Genomic DNA, 23,215 nt, shown 5'->3' with positions numbered 1-23,215 from the left:
ATCTCGTCAAGAGGAATTAGGACTTGAACCTATTCGGACTATGTGTAACCTCATCTAAATTTGGGAGAGGAATAGCACAAGGTTACCTATTTTTTCTCTCCCTATCATTTTTATTATGTACTTTTGTATCAATTTTTTTCAAATTCAAATTATTTCTCAAAAAACATACATGATTATAATAATATAATATTATAAATCTAAAAATAATACAAGAAAAATAATATTAAATATAGTAAACTGATTCCAAAACTGCATTATAGTTTTTATGTCCATCTATGTTTAAGGAGTAGCCTACAAAGTAAAAACTGTGCGTAGACCTAAGTGCAGTATATATTTATTCAATATAAACTAAGAAATAAATCAAAATTAACACAAGATGCATCAAGTATGTGCATATGCGGATGACGTGGTAATAATGGCTAGAAGTGTGGCATGCTTGAAAGAAGTTTATAAAATCCTGGAAATTGAAGCACGAAAAGTCGGACTGGTTGTAAATAGAGAACAAGAGTAAATATCTGTGTGTGTAGCAATCAAGTCCGAGTACCAAGAAATATCTCGTGAATAACAAAAAGTTTGCAGGTGTAGAGAACTTCAAGTATCTAGATGCCCATAAATGCCACAGGTAATAATGCTTTTATAAAAGAAAGGATTCAAGCAGCTAATAGGGCCTACTATGCCAATGTTAGATTATTTAAAAGTAAGTTGGCGGCAGGAGCACCAAGATAACATATATAGAACATTGGTGCGTCCAGTGGCAACATATGCGGCAGAAACTTGGGTGATGAATATGGCTGACGAAAATGCATTAAAAATTTGAAAGATCCATACTAAGAAGAATTTACGGTCCCGTTCAGATTAATGAGCAGCATGGCGAATAAGAAAAAATGAGGAATAGAAGCATTAATAAAAGGAGAAAATATAGTACGCTTCATTAAAGCCCAAAGAATAAGGTGGTTGGGGCATGTGATGAGGATGAGTGAGGCTAGATGCCGAAAATAGTTTTGAATAGCAAGTTGCACAGCAGAAAGAAAGGAAAGGTAGGCCAAGGAACAGGTGGGTGGACCAAGTGATGGATGACCTGAGAAAGATGGGGTAAGAGGATGGAAGGAAAGAGCCATGAACAGGGAAGAATGGAGGTGTGTTGTGAAGGAGGCCAGAGCTCACCTAGGGCTGTAGCGCCGGATAAAGAGAAAGAAAGAAGAACAAAGATTAGTGGAATTTACAGACAAATATAATTTTGTAGATTAGTAGATGATGAAATTAGATAAAAGTTAGTAACACACAATAATTGATTGTATAAATCAATAAAGAATAAAAAGGAGAATTAAGTTTTTTTTAAGTATTCGTGGTAAAGACGATTGCCTGAAGGCCTGAACGAGTTATTCATCAGGGATATTTATTTATCTTTTTATAAAGAGGTGTTCTGTTGAATGCGGATGGTATATGTGTTTTAAAAACTAATTGCTACAGAGGTTGCCCGAATGAGAAATAAATTTTAATGAGATTGTTATAAATTAAGAGGAGTTCAGGTACAATGGTGGTATCTTGAAAACTACTTGTAATAGAGATCGGTCGTGTGGAAAATACGTCTTATGGGGATTGTGTTCGTCTTGTATTTTGGGAGAAGGATAAGTTTGTACATGATAAAGGAATATCATAAACCTAAAAGTACGTGTTCAGATCTGGCCCAAGTATCTTCGTCTCATCATAGAGAAAAGGATGCTAGAAAGGAATATCGTACCGAAGAAATAATACTAAAATAATAATACTCTTTAATACTGAAGAAAAATAGCAATATCTATAATTTCGGTCTCATAGAGGTATTTCGTCTTGCAGAGATATTCAGGTGTAGTAATGATCATCTTAATATATTATTATATCGCACTTATCTCGAAATAGTACATCATTAGCACAGAGTATACAGTTAGTACAGTACATTACTTTTCCTACAGTTACGTTGGAAAGTGGCCATTGCTGCACTGATTACAGAACGCAAAGAATCACTTTTCCGCTCTAGGCGGGAAAAATTTCTCTGCACTCCAGATTTGCAACATGGCAACGCAAAATACTTAGTAGGTTATATGGAGCAACAGTGCAGCAAAATCAAAATGAAGTTGGTAACAGTGACTGCTGTGGCTGCTATAGTGAGCAGAGGTGCAACGAAGCACAACGCGCTAATTATTAGTATTAGATATTATAACCAAGGAAAACATTTTTATTCAATTTGACAATAAATTAAGGTTTTTATCAATAATAAAATTACACAGAAAAACATTTGATGCATTTCAGGCAATTTTACCCATAATTACCCACTTTTCATATCAATGGTAACTGTAGGAAAAACTTAATGTGAAATACGTGCGCAAAGTTCCTCTGCTGCACTCAAGAAACCATTCCGCCCTCGCCTACGGCTCGGGTGTAAACGTTTCTTTCGGTGCAGCAAACTGTCACTTTGCGCACTAGTTGCACAAATAACTATTTACATTCAATAATGTTAAATTTGAATGAATAAAATGTTTATGTGTTCTGAACAGATGCTGTATTTCACAGTACTGCAAAATAACTTCAAAACCTTTTGGTTTTCGAAGATCAGAGGTCCATTTCGGCACAGGTTCATTGATCCTGTTATCGTAACTTTTTACGATATACCGTAATATTACTGATGATAAGTTAGTATTTATAGTAATTCTTCTCTCTTCTAATCCTGTATTCTTCAATTAGATTGCTGTAAACTAAATACGAGTATACTATTTCCGGACCGGGTCCGGAACATAAACTCTTGTCCTACATTCCAATCACTTTCTTGATACATGCTCATCACTCAAATATGTAATATTGGAACTATGATGATAAAATCGATCTGACTTCTCCGACTTTCCTGATTTTTTTATTGACTTTCCCGACTTTTCTGGTTATTTTATTGACTTTCCTGATATTTGATTGACTTTTCTGGTTATTTTATTGACTTTCCCGACTTTTCTGGTTATTTTATTGACTTTCCCGACTTTTCTGATTATTTTATTGACTTTCCCGACTTCCTGGTTATTTTATTGACTCCGATTTTGTTTTGATGGCTCAAACAACAAGCTATCGTGGAAGAACTCTTCTTTTTTTCGTGTGCATTCTTTCTGGTCTCGCGGTCCGCTAGGCATCGCCCGGATGTCATTCTTCCAGTTCCTCCTCCTCTCTCCTCTTCTTCTTCTTTATGCTGCTTCTCCCTCCTTTCCATCATCCTCTTTTACTTACCGTTACTGAGTCCGCAATTACCTCCTGCCCCTTTCCCACGTCTCTTCCAGCTCCTCCTCCTCCACCTCATCATCAATCATTCCTCCTCCTCTTCATCCTCCACCTCATCCATCTCCTCTTCCTCGTCCCTCCTCCTCATCACATCCCTTTCCTGCAATTTCACCATCATCAATCCAAGTCAACTCTTTCTCCGATCTGTCTCGCTCCATCCATCAATCTTCTCTTCTTTTCTCTCCTTTCGACTGTCTCCCTTTTTGCTGTCGACCTCTTCCAAATGCTGCGACCTTCTCTATCACTCCAAGTGTTGTCGATAATGTTGTCTTGGACCGGCAACTTACAACTGCAACTGCAAACCTGTCGGGAATAGCAAACTACCAGCTTTCCCGTTCGCGGGAATTTTCTTTTTACTTGTTCTCTCTCTTTTCCGTCTTCTTTAATATTCAAAGCTAAAATACAAAATCACTAGAAATATTTCCAATTAATAATACAATAATAATTGGAATATACAGTACATACATATTCATAGAAATGAATAGTAAAGCGAACTTGTGCTGTGAGTTCATTTTCCATATATATATTTTTTCAAAACTTATTTAAAAATGATTAAAAAACAAACAATAAGATTAGTAGAAAGCAAATAACAAAAACAAATTCCTTTTCATCTCCACTACATTTTCTTGTTCCTCTTCATTCTCTCGTTGTTACTTTCACTATTTTTCCACGTCTCATGTCCTAAAGATTCATTCTCCCAAGGCAGACATTCATGTTTTATTCCGTCCTAACTTTGAGCTCCATGCACAAAAAGTGGGGTCGGTGAAGTTGTGGTTGCCCACACAGAAAAAACTTAACACTGTCTCTTTCGTTCATTTGTTCCGTTGATGAATTATTGTTATTAATTTCGGAACCGCCGTCTCAAAGTCCCCAAGCGAAGTGGAAAAACCCGGCAGCTTCTGTTCCGTTCGTAACGGTTTTCGCGGTGACTTGTAAAAAACGTGAACGAACTTCCGTGTTTGAGGCGGTAATACGCATGGGAAAAGTTGCTTTTATATGTGAGAAAGAACATACGAACCGTACAGTGTAAGCCTACTAACAAGATCAACTTGGAGAAGAAAAAGTTGGTGTTGGTTTGGCCGGAGATGCTTTTCACACTGGTAAAGAGTTGAAAGGGTGTTGGGGTATGAAACAGCTTTCAAGTACTGTAGTGTGTAATGAAAATGTGGTATGATAGACTGTATTTCAAGGATTAGATTTTTAATACTGTTCACAAGTTAACAGCTGTCAAATAGCAATTATAAGGCAAGGATAGATTATAGCTAATATCGGGGCACCGAGCTTCGCTCGTTATTTATTTATTGATAAACAGAACACAATAATTCTTTAAAATGATTGGGGAAGGACTAACAGGTACAGCCCAAAACTGTTTCTTCCCCGAATTTTGATTCATACACTATAAATAGTCCAAAAAGTAGGTTATTGACCGAGCGAAGTGAGGTCTAAGATTCAAGTCGACGGTTTAGCATTTCTCTTAATGTTTAAATGTTTATATGTTTTTATGTTGCGCATTTACGGCGAAACGCGGTAATAGATTTTCATGAAATTTGACAGGTACGTTCCTTTTTAAATTGCGCGCGTCGACGTATATACTAGGTTTTTGGAAATTTTGCATTTCAAGGATAATATAAAAGGAAAAATGAGCCTTCATCATACGCAAATATTACCGTAAAAATCAGACTATAGAATCATCATAAATCAGCTGTCCAGTGGACTATAATACTACCCGTTCAAAAACATCGAACATCTTGAAAATGTATCTTTCCATCAACGTTGTAGACAGTTGCAGCCAGACCTGATAACAGCGCTCACACTCACATTCCGGGACGACACGTCACGGTACGAGAGGACAGAAAGCTCTATATTTATTTATGATTTTTTCTAGACATTTTAAACTGATAAATTATTTATTAATTTTTGAGAAAACATAACATCAGGTCAATGTAACTTACTGAGCGCGAGGTCTACTGTTCACAGAACTACTAGTGTTCCATACACTTGAATTCAGGTCCAGTTTTCAGTTCAAACATTTGAAAACAGAAAAGCTCTAATTTAGATTGTTTACAAACCAAATTGAATAAAAAAATAACACTCACTAATCACTTGAACCCCTAAAATAATGATTAACTTAGAAAATAATGACATACTCTAATTTAGAATGATATACCATAATATCATATCAACAAATCAGATTATTTTGATAAAGTCGATTTAAATATTACTAGATAATATTTCTCGTGAGATAAACTGATTGATTTAACACCCGAATATAATTCTCTCTCTCTCCCAGACAGGCACTTACATCTTCTGTTATCGACAGACGACGAAATTATCGTCTGTTTTTCCAAGAATATAAATAATATCATTATAATTAACATAAATAACCAAATATATACAGAAATTGCTCCCTTAATATAATAGGATATACTATTCTTGGTTATAAGGTAGCAAGTAACACAGATAAAATTGCAAGTTGAAGGATGGTACCGCTTGAAGTCTCATTCGTAATAAGTTAAACTTGTAATGAATAAAATGATTGTTTGTAAAAGACTCAGCAATTATTTGTTGTAAATTATGTGTACAGTTTCAGTATCTTTGAATGAGAATAACTTTTGAACGGTTTGAGATATCGATGTGATAGAGATGGATTTCACCATTCATTTTCTCTTGAAATTCTGTCCACTATCACTGACCACTTATGTGGTCTTTTATGACCACTTTCCAATTTAAAAAATGAAGATGGATTCAAAATGGCGGACAAAATAATGATGTGAAAAAAATTAGTTATTTTTATTCGAATAGAATCCCCAATCAGACCTATCTTCGAATTTCCCTTTTAGAAGAAATGTTAGTTGTTTCCACACAACAACTGGAAGCATGAAAAATTGAAAACTTGACAAAATGAAATCTTGAAGAATTGAAAATAGACCTATAACCATCCCCGATTAATTAAGAATTTATATAATTATGCAAAATTCCAGTATAGTAGTTCAGACGTGATGATGCGTCAAACATAATTTCCCTATCCCGTACATGAATAAGGCAGTTCTTTCCTTTATTATTAAGACTTGATTAGTTCAACCATGACAGATTTTAGCTCGGGCGTTTGTTTATTGTGACTTGATTTATTGCAGCAAATAACGAATCTCAAAATTCAATGGAAAATGAAATGTGTATTGGCATAGAGAAACAATAGCATAAGTAGATATCCCATGGTATAGGGCGTTTATGTCGCAATTTTTACTGTTATCTCAAGGCGATTACTGTTGATTACTGTCGGTTTTTACTGTTTTGTTGGGGTAAGAGTGTATGAACGGTACAATATGAAAGACTACCAGTGTCACACAGCTTCACGGGAAAGAATTACATGAACTATCGGCTTGAGATAACAGTAAAAGTTGCGACATAAACGCCCTATACCATGGGATATCTACTTACGCTATTGTTTCTCTATGGTATTGGTGAAACTACTATCGACATTGTACTTGTAAAATTAAATCAGGATCGTAGTAACCTACTAGTTCTGTGTTCAGTGGAGGATTATAAATGTGAACTATCGAATTGAACTGCTTTTATTCTTATAAATGAAAATTTTACTCTTACTAATTTAAATTTGAATTTTACTAATGTAATAACTTAATAATTTTTTTTTCTGTTGCAGAAAATGGTTCTTTCGGAATGGGCGTCGCTCTAGCCGTAAGTAAAACTTGTACATTTAGAATTTTCAAAAAAATACAAAAAATTAGAAATTTAGAAACATCTAGAAAAATACTAGAATGTTTTACTAAACTCAATCCTTCAATGAAAATTGAATCACCAACTTATCTGTGAGAGAGTTATATTATCTAATACAGTACTTGAATTTCTAATAAATACTGTGCAGTAGGTAGACTCAATCACGGTAGTAAAACTGATTTTTTACATGACTTCACAGAAAACTAATTCCATGTCTCAAATAGTTTTTTAACTTGTTGATACATGATTGTTTATAAACTCATTTAGGAATTCATACAACATAATCTTGACCATATTCAGCCAAGTTTCAACGCCTATAGTGAAGTCCACGTTATAATGGCAGTGGAGAAAGATAGGAGAACAACGTTGTCGATCCTCATTGTCTTGTCAATGCCTTCTTGATGGTAGCTGATACAGGTTTATTAATGTTATATTAATTGTTCATTCTCGTTTAAAATAATCAATTATATTTTATTAAGCAAGGAATTATATTTTTAAATAATTTCATAATGAATTTTCATAATTAATATAAAATATTTTGTTAATTATTTGTTATTAATTCTACATTGTTAAGCCGATCTGGCAACAGAGAAAAGCGAGAGAGAGAGATAGCTCCATCAGCTTTGTTGAATGATAGACAAGGATAACCATACCATTGATAATCAAACACTGCCATTATAAAGTGGACCTCACTATAATTTCAGAACGCTTCACAAGGTCAACTGATACTAACAACTTCTATTGAATAATCACAGGTTTACAGGTATTTGCTTTGACGGCTCGCCTCATTAAATGAGACGGTGACAAAGTTTATAAGATCTTATAAGAGGAGAGACATCGCCCTATAAATTACAAGTATACACTCAATTAGCGTGGGATTTCAACTATACTAGGTCACCATTATTATAATGAGTATCATGTTGAGGTGTCAGTTTTGGTTGGATGGGGTGCTATTTATTATAGTTTATAGTTTGAAGTGAATCATAACCATTACTATAATTTACAACTATAACATTATAACTCTTATAAGACGATCACGGATCACCGTACACTAGGGATGGGTATCGAAAGACAAAACATCGATGTTTTTTCTCCTGAACATCGATAAGTGAAAAACATCGAACAGTAAACATCGATGTTTTAAACATCGACGTGTTGCCGTACATTTCACGGAAGACTATTATATCCTTAGAGTAACTCAGATAGTGAAATCAATTTCCTTTTTTATGTACATGTAAAAGGAAGGGACAGAGCTTTTAAAAAGTAGTTAACAATGAAGGAATATTATTGATTGGCAGCAATGAAACTGTAAGTAAATAAATTGTTTGTAGTTGTAGGTAATCAGACTCTACGTTATCAACGGAGATTGTTATTTAATCGAATATAAAAAAGAAAATCCAATAATAGTTGAGTCAGAAACCTCTCGGGATATCCTCGAAGATTCTGTCTTAGGATTTCATCCTAAGCTAATTTTAGCAATCATTGTTACTCATAATCGTATTCATTCAATACCTGATAGTTTTATTTAGGAAATGAGAATGAATAGAGGTTTTTTTTATGGCTATCTACACTCCATACAATACGAGGACCTCTATTCCAGAGCAAGATTAATAATTGATATTAAACGTATGTTGAGGAAAGCACTTGTAATAAGAAAATTCTTTCTTCCTAAGAAACGAAAAATCTGACATCTTATTCAATTCTAAATAGGTATCTAACCTTGACAAGGGCCACAGTTATGTAAATCCTCAAGAGTATCCAACAGTCTCACATAAGAAATACAGAGATCCTGATTGAAAAATTCCTTTTTGTTGGGAAAAACATCGAATGACCGATGTCTAGGTAAAACCATCGATAAGTGAAAAACATCGAACAGTAGTAAACAGCGATGTTTGATGTTGAAACATCGATGTTTCTAAACATCGATGTATCGATACCCATCCCTACCGTACACCATCACTAACAAAAACATCTCACAAGAATTGGGTTAATGAACAACTGAGAACCAATCTTTCTATGCATTACCCTTTCATTATTCTGCACACCTTCTTGTTCTAGTCTGCTCCTTATGTGTGCAGTTGTTGCTTTATTGCTTTATTTATTCACACTTTCGCACGCGGCAATGAATGGCCAAGTTTAGTAGTGCAAGAGGAAGAGACTTGTTGAAAAGGCACTTCCCCCAACAACACTTCTTGCGCACGTCTTTTTTTCTCTCTCTTCACCTTCTCCTACTCATTCCACTCTACTCCTTTTGTTCATCTCTTCGTTAAAGATAATGGCGTAAAAGTAGTGAACTTGGTGTGTGCGTGTAGGCCTATGCTTTTCTAAACGACATTTCCTACTGGCGCGCGTTGGTATGTTTTATTCATGACTTGGATTCACCGGCTTCTTTTCACCTTCTTATTATTTTTTCACACTACAACGTCTACCCTAGATTGTCATAATCATCGTCGCCATCTTTATTGTTGTATTGTTTTGTAGGTAGAGAAGTGACGAGGGGATCAAAATAGAGTGACTTGAAACGATGAAAATCAAGTTGCACGAAAAAATGCTATAGTGAGGTCCAAGGTATAATTGTCGACGTAATTGTCCATGTTTTTCCCAATAAATAAATAATGATAGTGGTGAAAGATAGGAGAACAGTGTTGTCAATTCCCTGCCTTCTATAGAAGATAGCTGATTACGGTATATCAGATGTAATATTAACTGTTAATTCTTGTTTAAAATAATCAGTTCTATTTTGTCAATGAATTAATAAAAACAATATAAAAACCTTGTAGTACCCTTGAAATTGAAGTTGATTAAAACTTGAAAACGACCTAGGTTAGGGTCGAAACTAGTCGTTGAAATATTTTAAGTTTCTAATAATAAAGGGTACTACAAGGATTTTCTATTGATTTTATTAATTCGTACAAAAGTAGCCCATGTGAGTGAAGTTTTTTGTCAATGAAATATATTTTTCAATGATTGAATAATAAATTTTCTTAATTGAGAAAATTTACCCCCTTCCCCACCTGATAAATACAGAGTGAGTCATAATTATGTATGGGAACCCTTCAATAAATTGGAGACTGTTGTAGATATAATACTGTAACTTTCAGGTTAAGTTATTGGTCAAATACTCTACCTCTTGATGTACAACTGAATTTCAACCCCTCATTTATTTATTTACATTTTTTACAAAGAAACACTGATTAGGAGAGAAAAACTAAGGATACTCCTTGTAATATTTCTCTCCCAAATTTAGATAACATTTTAAAAGTCCAAAAGTCCATAGATGCAGTGAAAGTTATTGGAGCCTTATGATCGTTATTTATACAGAGTGAGTCATATGTATGGGAACCCTTCAATAAATTGGAAACTGTTGTAGATATAATACTGTAACTTTCAGGATAAGTTACTGGTCATTTACTCTAACTTTTGACGTACAACTGAATTTCAATCCCTCATAGGGGGGTGACTTAGGGGTTGTAACTCGAATATTTACAATGTAAACACCTTTTGTGTGCTACATCATTTTTAAGGCCTTTCCAAAACAAGAAAGATTGCATCGATAAAAATGGTCTATGATTCTTGTATCTAAAATGACGGCTGATTGAAATTTTAGTTTTTAAATGAATGAAGGGTTGTAACTAAAATATTTTGAATGTAAATACCCATTGTGTGATACATCATTTTAAATGCCTTTTCAAAACGAGAAAGATGGCATCAATAAAAATTTTCTATGATACGTTTATCCAAAATGGCGGCTGATTGAACTTTATCAATTATTTTTTTAAAAACTAAAACTTCAATCAGTCGCCATTTTGGATAAAAGTTTCATAGAACATTTCAATTGATCTTATTTTTCTTGTTTATAAAAACCTTAAAAACGATGTACCACACAATGGGTGATTACATTGATAATATTCGAGTTACAACCCCTAAGTCACCCCTTATGAGGTGTTGAAATTCAGTTGTTCGTCAAAAGGTAGAGTATTTGACCACCAACTTATCCTGAAAGTTACAGTATTATATCTACAACAGTTTACAATTTATTGAAGGGTTCCCATACATATGACTCACTCTGTAAAAATAACGATCATAAAGGCTTCAATAACTTTCAAAGCATTTAAAAATGGCGACGACCTGAGCTTTTCCACTCATCAAGTTGGAAAGAAGTTTATGATTTTATTGCTTTTACTTATACACACGCACATAGAGCGTGTCTATCCAACATTGTTAAGGAACGATCTGGCAACATTGCGGAGCTAGAAAAGGATAGCGTTATCTGCTTTGTTGAATGGTAGACTAGGATAGCAACACCAATGTTAATCAAATACTACTGGTGGTTTATTTATGAAAATATCATGAATTTTTTATATTGAAAAAGCAGATGGGGCCTATTTTCAACCCTCAAGCCTCTTGTAAGCTTCTTTTACACATTCCTTTGCATTTTAACGTCTCTATAGATTATCATCATCATCATCATCGTCATCGACATCTTTATTGTTGTACTGTTTTGAAGGTAAAAAGGTGACAAGCTGATCAAAACAGAGTGACTTGAACGATGTAAATCAAGTTGCTCGAAACAATGCTCCCCCTTGTACCCCCTGTGTTGAGGAGGAGGTGGAAATGAGGAGGGGAGGGGTTCAAGGGTTGCATAAATGATGAAGGGGAAATGTTTTCGTACATTGTAAAGCGGCTGCCTCCCTTGCAGAACAGGGAATAGGCTCGCTCCTTCCCTATAATCGCTTTCTCCCTCTCATTGCATTTCAAAGGGAAAGTTTTAATTGTGCGCGCGCATATCTGAGAGACTTGTCGCGTGAGATGTGTCACTACAGGTGGTTAATTCATTAGAAATTAGTAAAAACTGCAGTAGAGTGTTCATTGAAAACATTCTCAACTTCACTTTTGAACAATTAAATTACGACATAGCAGTCTGTTTTTTTATAAATAAAGGTATTAGCTTCTACTCACGAGGTTTTTTTCAGACGATTCGGCACAGCACGACAGGACAGGAAGCTCTCCGATTGGCTGATTCTCGATACGTCAACCCAATCACGTGTCCTGGTCGTGCTGGGTAAACTAGTCTGAAAAAACGCCTCATGTGGTAACAAACACCTCTGTAAAGCAAACGCCTTTACAGATTGCAAAAAATGTGTTACAAAGTTTGTGTAGCTTGTAATTTGTGACGTTTGTCTGAAACAAATTCAATCAATAAATTCCTATTTTTGATAATAAAAGATTAGGATATTGTCTAAAAATATCTCGAATGCTGTGTAGACTAGTCTGAAAAAACGCCTCATGTGTCTCTGCCTTTACAGATTGCCAAAAATTGTGTAACAAAGTTTGGGTAACTTGTGATTGTGATGTTTTTCTGAAACAAATCCAATCAATAAATTCCTATTTTTGATAATAAAAGACTAGGATATTGTCTAAAAATATCTCGAATGCTGTGTAGACTAGTCTGAAAAAACGCCTCATGTGTCTCTGCCTTTACAGATTGCAAAAAAATGTGTTACAAAGTTTGGGTAACTTGTGGTTTGTGAAGTTTGTCTGGAACAAATTCAATCAATACATTCCTATATATGATAATAAAACACCAGAATATTGTCTAAAAATATCTCGAATGCTGTGTAGACTCGTCTGAAAAAACGCCAAGTGTATCTCTGTCTTTACAGATTGCAAAAAAATGTGTTACAAAGTTTGGGTAACTAGTGATTGTGACGTTTGTCTGAAAGTAAAAATTCAATTAATGGATTCCTATATTTGATAATAAAACACTAGAATATTGTCTAAAAATATCTCGAATGCTGTGTAGACTCGTCTGAAAAAAAGCCAAGTGTATCTCTGTCTTTACAGATAGCAAAAAAATGTGTCAAAAATTTGTGTAGCTTGTAATTTGTGACGTTTGTCTGCAACAAATTCAATCAATAAATTCCTATTTTTGATAATAAAATACTAGAATATTGTCTAAAAATATCACGAATTTATTAAAAAATTATAAACATATTTCAATACCTATGGTGCCATCTTCAGTGTGTGTATTGTCACACTGAGTGCCGGTTGCACAACAACCGATTAAATTTTAACCGCGATTAAATTCCACGAGAACTAATCAAAGAAGCCGTCTTTTCAAAAACGCCTTCTCTGATTGGTTCCCGTGAAATTAATCACGGTTGAAATTCAACCAGCTGTTGTGCAACCGGGCCGAAGATGTCACCATAGGTGTTAAAACGTGTTAGTAACGTTTTAATAAATTCGTGATATTTTTAGACAATATTCCAGTGTTTTATTACGGATAATATCATTATATCTCACCGAAATCGGTATCTGACGTGCTATATTTGACTATGACCATAGAGAAAGGATAAGCGTAAATAACACTATTTAATAAAAAAATAAATCTTATAGCACCCTTTATTCTTTAAAATAGTTGAACAACTAGTTGTAGTGAAACCGAAACTAGTTGTTCAACTATTTTAAAGTTTTTTATAGAATAAAGGGTGCTATAAGATTTATTTTGTTTAAGTGAAACCGAAACTAGTTGTTCAACTATTTTAAAGTTTTTTTAAAGAATAAAGGGGGCTATAAGATTTATTTTGTTTTATTAATTTAAAAGTAGCCCATGTCAATAAGTGTTTTATAACACTATTTGTTTGTCTCTGCTATGACTATGATTCATGACACAAACGGTCACCACTCATTCATGAACTGGCCATCATATTTCCACAAATAATATAATGCAGTGCAACAATGAGATGATAGAACTTTGGTCACCGAGATTGACTGACTGTTTTGATGTCAGGTCTGGTATCAGTGTATTTTGTCCACTGGTGGAGAAGAAGAAGCAGGAGGAAAATGAGAAGGAAAACCAGGATGAAAAGGTGTTGCAGGAGGTGGAAGATAAGGAGAAGTATGAGGAAGTTGTGGAGGATTACGAGGAGATGGATGAGGAGGAGGTGTAGGAGGAGAACGATGAGGAGGTGGAGGAGGAGGACGATGAGGACGATATTGTTTAGCAACCAACCAGCGTGGGAACTAAACAAAACTCAGTTTTGTCACCAGTTGCCAGTATAGTAGTAGAATGAGGATGCTGTGTCTGTGTTGTTCGAGGTCTGTACGGATCGTTGATTCAAGTCTGGGTCGATTGCCTCCTCTGATAAACTAACTGTCAAGCGAATTATATTGTGCAAAGTGTTGTGTTTCACCGTTTATATTACAGGTTTCACCTTGCTCACAATCTAACCCTCCCCAGGTACTGTTTGGCAGCTTGTGGGTGGTTTAAAACCTTCTCCCTCCCACCCACCATATTTAGACAAGTGGGAGGGAGAGGGGTGACTTGCGCACGTGACCCAAAGGGGTTCTTTATCAGCCACCTTGTTTAACCCCCCTCCTCCTCCAGTCCACTCTTATCAGTTAGTACCACTCTTTTGGTAGAGAGTTAGTGGGGAAAATATTTTTAATATTCTTTCCGAAGAATGGACATCGATATGTCCAAAGCTCCGCCAATTTATCTAGATGCATAACAATTTAATTATTATCTATAGTTATTATATTACAAATTGCTTTTTCATATCATATACAGTTCAATAATTATTTTCTTAGTCTATATTATGTAAATTCATCTATAATTTTGCTGTATTGTAAGCTATTGTATATAAGTGTATAAGCCAGTATATATTGTAATCTACATAAATAAAGTACTCAATCAATCAATCAATCAATCAGTAACTTCAGTGTGTAGTGTATTGTTGGTGTTATTGTAATACAGTAGTACATGGAGATTGCTGTGACAATATTCACTCAGTCGTCGTAATCAGAGGTCTTCAACCTTTGGGTTGTTGTAGCATTAGGCTGGCCACTAACGACAGGCCATGCATGATGAACATGTGTGTACACACTTATCGAGATACATTGTTGTGTCATCACAGTGAAAGGCTTTTAAAGTATCTTCGATTAGTTTGCTTGCCACCCTACATTTCTTCGATTTTTTGTTTTTTATTTTTTCTTCACTACTCGAGAAAATTGTGTATCATTAGGTTATAATTTGTAATTTTCCAGTAGCTTTGCCTATCGGCAGAGGGCCACTAGACTATATAAAACATAGAACCCGTTCAAAGACATAGAACCTTTTTGAAAATGTATCTTTCCATAAGCGACAGTTGCTCTCTTTTGTATCTTCTCAAAAGCAACGTGTTGCATCATCACCATGAAGAATATATTATTATCCTCTGAATCTCATGGATTTACCTCTTACCGAATTCGAAATGTTCTGTCCCAAAAATTTAAACTTTAGGCGCTCATATCTCAAAAATTAATGATCAGAAAAAAAACGTTTTCCTGAGAAAAATTGTTCATTTTGATAGATTGATGATATACAAATAAAAAAAAATTTGAAAAATATCAGGAGTTGAAAGTTTATTTTTAGCCTTTGCACAGCCAAACTGATGAATATGTTGCAATTTTTGTTTATTTCCCATATCACAGTCAGTATTCATTATAGAGTTATATTATTTTATATTATATTATTTAGTTATATTATATTATTTATTCATTATATTTGAGATATATTTTATAAGTCGTATTCATATTGTAATCATATTTCTAAAAGAATACATCAGATGTAAAAGAGTTTGTATAAATGATATTCATCAAAGTTGACAGTCGCGATCTGATGACAAAATAAAACCTAGGAGTCCGGGACAATAAAGTTTTAAATTAAAGCAGAAAGGAATACCACACCGATGAGTTGACAAGACGTGACTTCTACTTCTTCTACGACCTCCTTCCTTGTTCTTCTTCTTTCATTCATTTTCTCTTCTTCTTTTTTTCTTCTCGTTCGTCCCCTTTCTTTCTCCTGCTTGCATTTTATCATTCGATTTCACGCTCACCCCCTTTCACGCACGCACACTTACACACACACATGCACCCCCAGCTGACGGCTTTTTATCGTCTTCCTGCTACACGGCCACAGTTAGATTCACTGCGAACTGTCAACATACCTCGTATAAATTACATTATCCCCCTCATTCAACCAATGCTGACAACTTCAAATGAATAGAACACTATAGGGCAGGCGCAGGACCTCCTTCCTATACTGTGTGATATATTGTTGGGGTGGGTTTAAACGTAGAACATAATATATGTATGTAGCACTATGTGTTATATACTTATAACTGTATATAATTCAATATATAGAGATGGTTATTTGGTTTTGTAGAGTAGGGCTAGTGCGTAGCAGACTATTCCCCCCCCCTCTCACTGATTCCCACCCCTCAAATACCACGTGCACCTTGCAGCCTTGCATTCCTTTATCGGAAAAAATCAGAAAGTGTCCTCTATCGCTTCACTGATATCGGATGGTTGCTTTTGATACACCGGTACGAAACTGTAGAATTTCAGGATTTTTTTCAATCAACTATCGACGTTTAAACAGTTACGAGAGTTTGGTTCTGATGGAGCTGCGTATCATTAGAAAAAATCTTTTTATTGGGCTTGTGCGTGGGTAATGGGTATCTTAATGATACAATGTTTAGGGCCGTTTGTGAAGTGACATTTTGAACTAAATTCCATTTTAAACTGGATTAAATCCTTATCAAGTCTCGTTTGTTGAAATTTGTTTCATTTTGAGTTTGAGCCACCAGCTGATTAAATTCAGTTTAAACTTTCACTGTGCAAACGGCCCTAAGATTGATTTCTTTATTTATCTAGATTGTATTTATGCAGGCTTATAGACTATTTCCTACTAATAGAAAATATAGCAACTATCTATTCAATTTTTATCATTTTATGAGTATTTGAGTACTAGCAAGTAACCCCCCGTGCTCCGCAAGGGTATCATTAAAAACTTGACAAAGTAAAATCTTGAAGAATTTAAAATGAGCCTATAACCATCCTCGGTAAATTAAGAATCAATATTCAAAATTTCAAGTTAATCAGTCCAGTAGTTCAGACTTGAATGATGCGTCCAGGAATTCACGAATTTCCTATCCCGTACATGTAAGCCGATTCTTTACTTTATTATATTAAAAATGAGTATTTTATCTATTGAGTGTGAACTGTAGAATATTGTTGAACGTATGAAGATGAAATTCAATTTGAATTACGTCGGCGCGATATTGTGTTGTATATTTTACTAAAGATGCATTTTCGTTTGTGCGTAAATTTCCGCAGTCGACGACGACAAGCATTGTTGACATTCATATTGTTCAAATTTCAAGTGTGCTAAAACAGCTGATCAAATAACTTTTAATTATTTGTCTTTATTATTAAAGAATTAAACATTTCTAATCATATCAAAATATTGCCATTTCAAAGTATAAAAAAGTATAACCTGAGCTCAACCTGCCCCATTAAAACATAATCTTTTAGGTTATGTAGACAAATTGAAATCTACCCAATCTGAGATTCTCTTCCTGTCGTGGTCAACAACGGTATTTACGCACAAACGAAAATCAGCTCAAAGGGGATACAATTCAAAATTAGGTTGGATTCTATTTTTCTGTGTTTGTAAATAGGCGGAATTTGAACAGAGATTATATTGATAGTTTGAACAGGCCATTTTTAGAAAAAGATATGAAAGAAAATAAACTCCATTAAAACTGTATTGATGATAAGAGATGAATGGGACTACCATTTCGGGTGTGTTCCAATTTATCATATAACGGTACGTACACACAAAACAAACCGAACCTCGAACAGCGAAATTAACCGCGCACGCGCCGCGCAGCGCACACTACGAACAGGAACAGTGGACAGGAACGTTGTTTCATAATGTTGAAACTCAAACACAGCGCCGCGCCGTTCTCCGTGCCATTCGCCGCTCTTCGAACCGTTCGCCAAAAACAGAAGTTCTCCAAAACCTCCTCTTGCTTGTTTCCTCAATATTGTGCCGGTTGCACAAAAGCCGGTTAAATTTTAATCGTGATCAATTCCACCAAACCAATCAGAGAAGCCGTCTTTTCAGAAAAGCCTTCTCTAATTGGTTCTAATGTAATTATTAATAACGGTTAAAATTTAACCGGCTTTCGTGCAACCGGGTCATTGTGTTGTATCAATTTATCTAGGAATCGTAATAATTTTCACTATTATTGTCATTACAATGAGCTATTGCTACACAAATGACTTAATAAAAATAATCACCATATTTTCCATTTGATTGACTGAAATGTTCTTCAGTAAAATGTTGTTAAGTTCTATATTAATCTTTAGAATACAGAAGTGTATGTATATTTTCGCCACACTGCACAGAAAGCAGCTGTTTTTCAGTCCCTACGTAGATCTGAAAGACCTTGTTTGCAGACGACGTCAGAAAAGGGTTTCTTTTCCGGTCTAGCCCAGAAAGTTGTCTCTTTCCAGCCGCTCATGGAAGTAGTTAATAAGTCATCCGCTAGATCGGGCGAGTGTCCACTTTCATCATCAGTGCTGAAGTCGCCATGATTTCAGTTCCAGTTTCGAATCAAACTAATTCGCTTCGCAACTAGTTTTATTCAATTATTTATTGTTGATTAGTGCATTCCGAATTTTCAAAAATACTTGAAGATGACTGTGGTATTCCAAGTGAAATTTTAAAAGAATCTGAAATCCTGACTGCAAATCTTCTACCACTAAAATCAAGAGATAGGTACGATAGCTTAACGAGTATTCTTTATTTTGTATTTTTTATTTATTTTGTCAGCAATACCTGTAGTGTGGCGAAAAATATCGTTCGCACCACGGGCAAAAATGTTTTTCCAGCTCTCTCAATCTTTTCTAGTCCTCGGCCTACGGCCTCGGACTTGAAAACCGATTTCGAGCTGGAAAAATCTCATTTTCTGCTCTAGGTGCGAAATATACTATTACAGACTTGGTGTCAATATTATTAAGTCAAATTGATTACGGTTTTTTTATATTTTCATAAAATTTAGTGAAATCAATTTAAAAATTGATAATGTATCATTTTTAAATCCTGATATCTTTGTTGTATTTTTGAAGGTAATTAATTTGATTTGATTTCTGTTGTATTGCATATTTCATGTATTGGGCTTTTCGAACAATCTACCCTTACAAGAGTTTCCAATCGACTTAGTTTGGCGAAGCCAACAGGAAAATTCCTCCACTCAACCAGGAAACTCTCAAATTGTTGCCATAGAAACAGTACTTGGCGATCAAATCTTAGAAATTTGCAAACCAACCCAAGTGGAGGCCCGTGTTTTCAAGTGAAGAGGTTTCCCTAGCAGATTCACTTTAAACTGACAGAATTTCTCATAAATGTATCCAATGTTCTCCATTCAGTCAATGCTGACTTTCTGATCATCAGATAATGATATAATGTTGTGTTACGTGGGCTGTTGTTGAAGATTTCGCCAACTTCAAGAGTCATTGAGTGATCGTGTGCAAGGTTGAGAGGAACAGCTTACGGGCTGCCCCCGTACAGACACTCTCCAAAATGGTTTGGCGATTTCCCATTCAAGAAGTGGTCGATCTTTGATTTACTCGAATTTGTCAAGATGAATAATTTGATGAGAATTTGAATGTGGACTATTTATGAGGTGAAACCCCGCTGAAGACGTTCTGGGCAGTTGTGTTACTTTATTTTTATATTGTATTTGTTTGCTCCATCCAATGTTGTCCACTAATTTAGGGAAGTAATTAGGTTAGATCAGTAGGGAGTGGAGTTAGGGTTAGGATGGGTTTGAAATGGAAATCCTTCAAATAGATTAACTAAACTAGAATGGCTCCAACTGTATTAACTAGCTGAAATGAATACTAGGGTCATACTGGAAAAGTTTGATTTAAAAGCGGTCAAGTTTTAAGCTAGACTTGACTACAGTAACTATATAACCAGTATTGTTATATAGTTGACCGAACGAAGTGAGGTCTAAGTTTCAAGTCGACGGTTTGGCATTTCTCTTAAATGTTTACATGTTTATATATTTATATGTTGCGCATTTACGGCGAAACGCAGTAATAGATTTTCATGAAATTTGACAGGTATGTTCCTTTTTAAATTGCGCGTCGACGTATATACAAGATTTTTGGAAATTTTGCATCTCAATGATAATATAAAAGGAAAAGGAGCCTCTTTCATACGCCAATATTAGAGTAAAAATCAGACTATAGAAATATTCATCATAAAACAGCTGACAAAACAGCTGATTACACAGATGTGTGGAGAAGCCAGTCTATTACTGTATTTGTATAAGGTCTATAGTTTCAATCAAAGACATTGCAGAGATATTATGAATCTTTAAGCTGGGTTTACACAAAAGTTATTAACATAATGTTAATAACTTAATTCTTATAGATTATATTAGATTGAACGGAAGTTGACAAACACACATCTTCGTCATGTGTATGATAAGTTATGTTCTATCTAATATTATCTATAAGGATTGAGTCATTAAAATTTTGTTATTAACTTTGGTCCAATCGCAGCTTTAAGGTCTTTGGTTTCAATATTTTGTTTTGCAGTCATGGTATTATTATGCGTGCCCATTAGTATCAATATTCTCACCTTCCAAAAACCTAATTTAATAGGTGATTGAAAATAAACAGATGAACTAAATAATGCTGGAGAAATTATAACATTTTTGATTGTAAAAACATAATTTTCATCAGATAGAAAGATTATCACGTAACTGGATGAATTATATCATATGGAATACAAATTCAAACGTGAACTGAGTTTGTTAACATTTAAAACAAATGACATCAGGTACTTGTGGATGAGAATACTGCGTGAGGTCTACTGTTTACAGAACTACTAGTATAGTTATGTAGTTATATTATGGTTATATAGTTACTGTAGGCTTGACATTGCAAAAGTTCACCGTACGTACTTGAGAGAACCTGAAATTATAAATTTCTCGGTATAATCTATAATCAATAATGTGATACTGGGATTACATTGTAGAGTTTATCATGTTAGGTTAGAATAACAACTGAAACCAAATAATAATTTCATTTAAATTTGGAAAAATTGACTTGAATGAATAATCAACAATCATCTATAAACTTTCTTGTTTATCATTCGACAAAGGAGAAAGTGTTATACTTTTCTAGGTTTGCAACGTTGCCAGATCGTTTTTCGTCATTGAGGAATGATTTTTAATCAACTTAATATTTTACCTCAATTATAAAAATTAATTATTTAATTATTGATATATTTGTTTGACAAAATATCTTCTTCTTCTTCATGTGCCTGTCCGCTTCCGCTTTCCATGGAGAACCAGGCTCTCAAATTTTTCAGTCATGAAATTCTTCTTTTGCCGACCCCTCTCCTTTCCATTACTCTTCCTTGCAATATGCCCTGTAGGATATCATAACTGTGTGGATTCTCATAATATGCCCCAAGTATTGCAACCTTCTCGTTTTTATAGTAGACCTATTATTAGGAGCTCTCTATCGACATTAGTCTCTCTATCGACATTAGTCTCTCTATCGACATTAGTCTCTCTATCGACATTAGTCTCTCTATCGACATTAGTCTCTCTATCGACATTAGTCTCTCTATCGACATTAGTTTCTCTATCGACATTAGTCTCTCTATCGACATTAGTTTCGACTTTAGTCACACGATCCATACATGAAACCCTCAAAATCCTCCTATACAACCACATCTCATACGCCTCCAATATTTTTGTTGCAGCTTCTGACAGTGTCCATGACTCGACCCCATATAACAATACCGAAAAAACACAAAATAAAATTCTTTATTTTAAACAAGAATGAACAGTTGGTATTACATGAGATATACCGGTATCAGCTATCCTCTATAGAAGGCAGTGTCAAGGCAGAGAATCAGCAACGCTTTTCCCCTATCTTTCTCCACTGTCTCCACGTCTCTACAGTAAAATACATTTGAATAACTAAAATAGTTTTCGAAGAACTGGTAGAACGACCAATTTCTAATCGAACAATATTGGCTGTGGCCGGACCGGGTGAGTGGCCTCTTGTGAAGTTGTCGAGTCAGCGCGTTTTTGGACAATGCCACGCGACTGGGGGCGGCTGGCTGGGGGCAGTACAAACAAATTGCCGCCTCCGGATTACTTCAACTCTCCCTCACACTCCTCTCTCTCATTCCACCCATCCTCGTCCAGTCACCCATTCTCTATCGATTTGCTGTCTCCTTCCTCTCCTTTTCCATCTCATACTGTTGTAATTTCTCTCGCATTCGTTGGGGTCTCCCACCTTCCTATCCCACACTGCAAAATTTTCCTCTTATCTTTGCACTCACATACGCTTTTTGCCTTTCCCTCAAAGTCTCTTAATCTCTCTTGACAGTCTTTCAATCTTTCTCGTTCTCCATTGTGATTACATAGTTTTACTTTTTTTGTTTCTCTCTTATGCGCTCCTAATAAGGAAAGGAAAAGTTTGATCTCGTCGATTACGGAAGGAGTCATATCTAAATATACGATCATAGAGAAAATATAGTATTATTTGTAATAGCAAAGCTATAGATAGACTGTAATAGCAAAACTATCTTTTATCTATGATACGATCAAGCTGTCTTTCTCCATTAGGCTGGTCACACACCGATTAGTGAAGAAAAGACTAGTCACGTTCAGTCACAACACTTCACATAGTTGCTTATGGAGTCATGTCTAATTGCAATGACTAATCAGTGTTTGTTGCGTCATAAGCAGCAATGTGAAGTATTGTGACTAAACGTGACTAGTCTTGTCTTGACTAATCGGTGTGTGTCCAGCCTTAGTTGACTGATACATTTATTGTTTGTATTATTCGTTATGTCTATTGTATTCGTTATTTCCTGATCTTTCAAAATTTCAAATCCAAATTCAAATTTTATTTATTCAAACTCACAATATTCACAATTAGAATCAATAAGAAAAACAAAAACACACAGCTCAGTGAGATAAAAAATAATTAATGGAAGATTAATAAAATAAATACTGGTATGTTTTATTAGAAATACGGTAAATTTGTGAATTGGAATAAAAAATACTACCTGCTGGAAGTATACAATACTCCACGTTTGCAAGTGAGATGGATATCACTTTAATTAATTTTAAATTCATGAATAGATGGAGAAAGAAAAAGGAGAGAGAAAGAATGGACTAGCAACCATTCACTCTCACATTCACTCACCTTGCACACTTTCCAATAACAGCTCATCTTACTAATGCTTATTGCAAGCCACCAAAATTACATTTAAACTACGAAATAACATTAAATAAAGATTCTAAATGGTCAGGCA

General features: G+C 34.9%; 1 protein-coding gene across 1 annotated transcript in view; it reads left to right on the top strand.

Annotated features, from left to right (window-relative positions):
* LOC111043345 (mucin-19) overlaps nt 1–23,215 on the top strand; it is a 320,347-nt gene that overhangs the window by 172,493 nt on the left and 124,639 nt on the right. The window contains exon 3 of the mRNA XM_039419355.1: nt 6,959–6,993. The gene's annotated coding sequence lies outside the window, so the exon portion shown is untranslated. The remainder of the gene's footprint in view (nt 1–6,958; nt 6,994–23,215) is intronic.

Source organism: Nilaparvata lugens, chromosome 1, assembly GCF_014356525.2.
Source record: "Nilaparvata lugens isolate BPH chromosome 1, ASM1435652v1, whole genome shotgun sequence".
Classification (NCBI taxonomy): Eukaryota; Metazoa; Arthropoda; class Insecta; order Hemiptera; family Delphacidae; genus Nilaparvata; species Nilaparvata lugens.
Note: the sequence above shows the minus strand (reverse complement) of the source record. Positions and strands in the feature narration are given on the sequence as shown.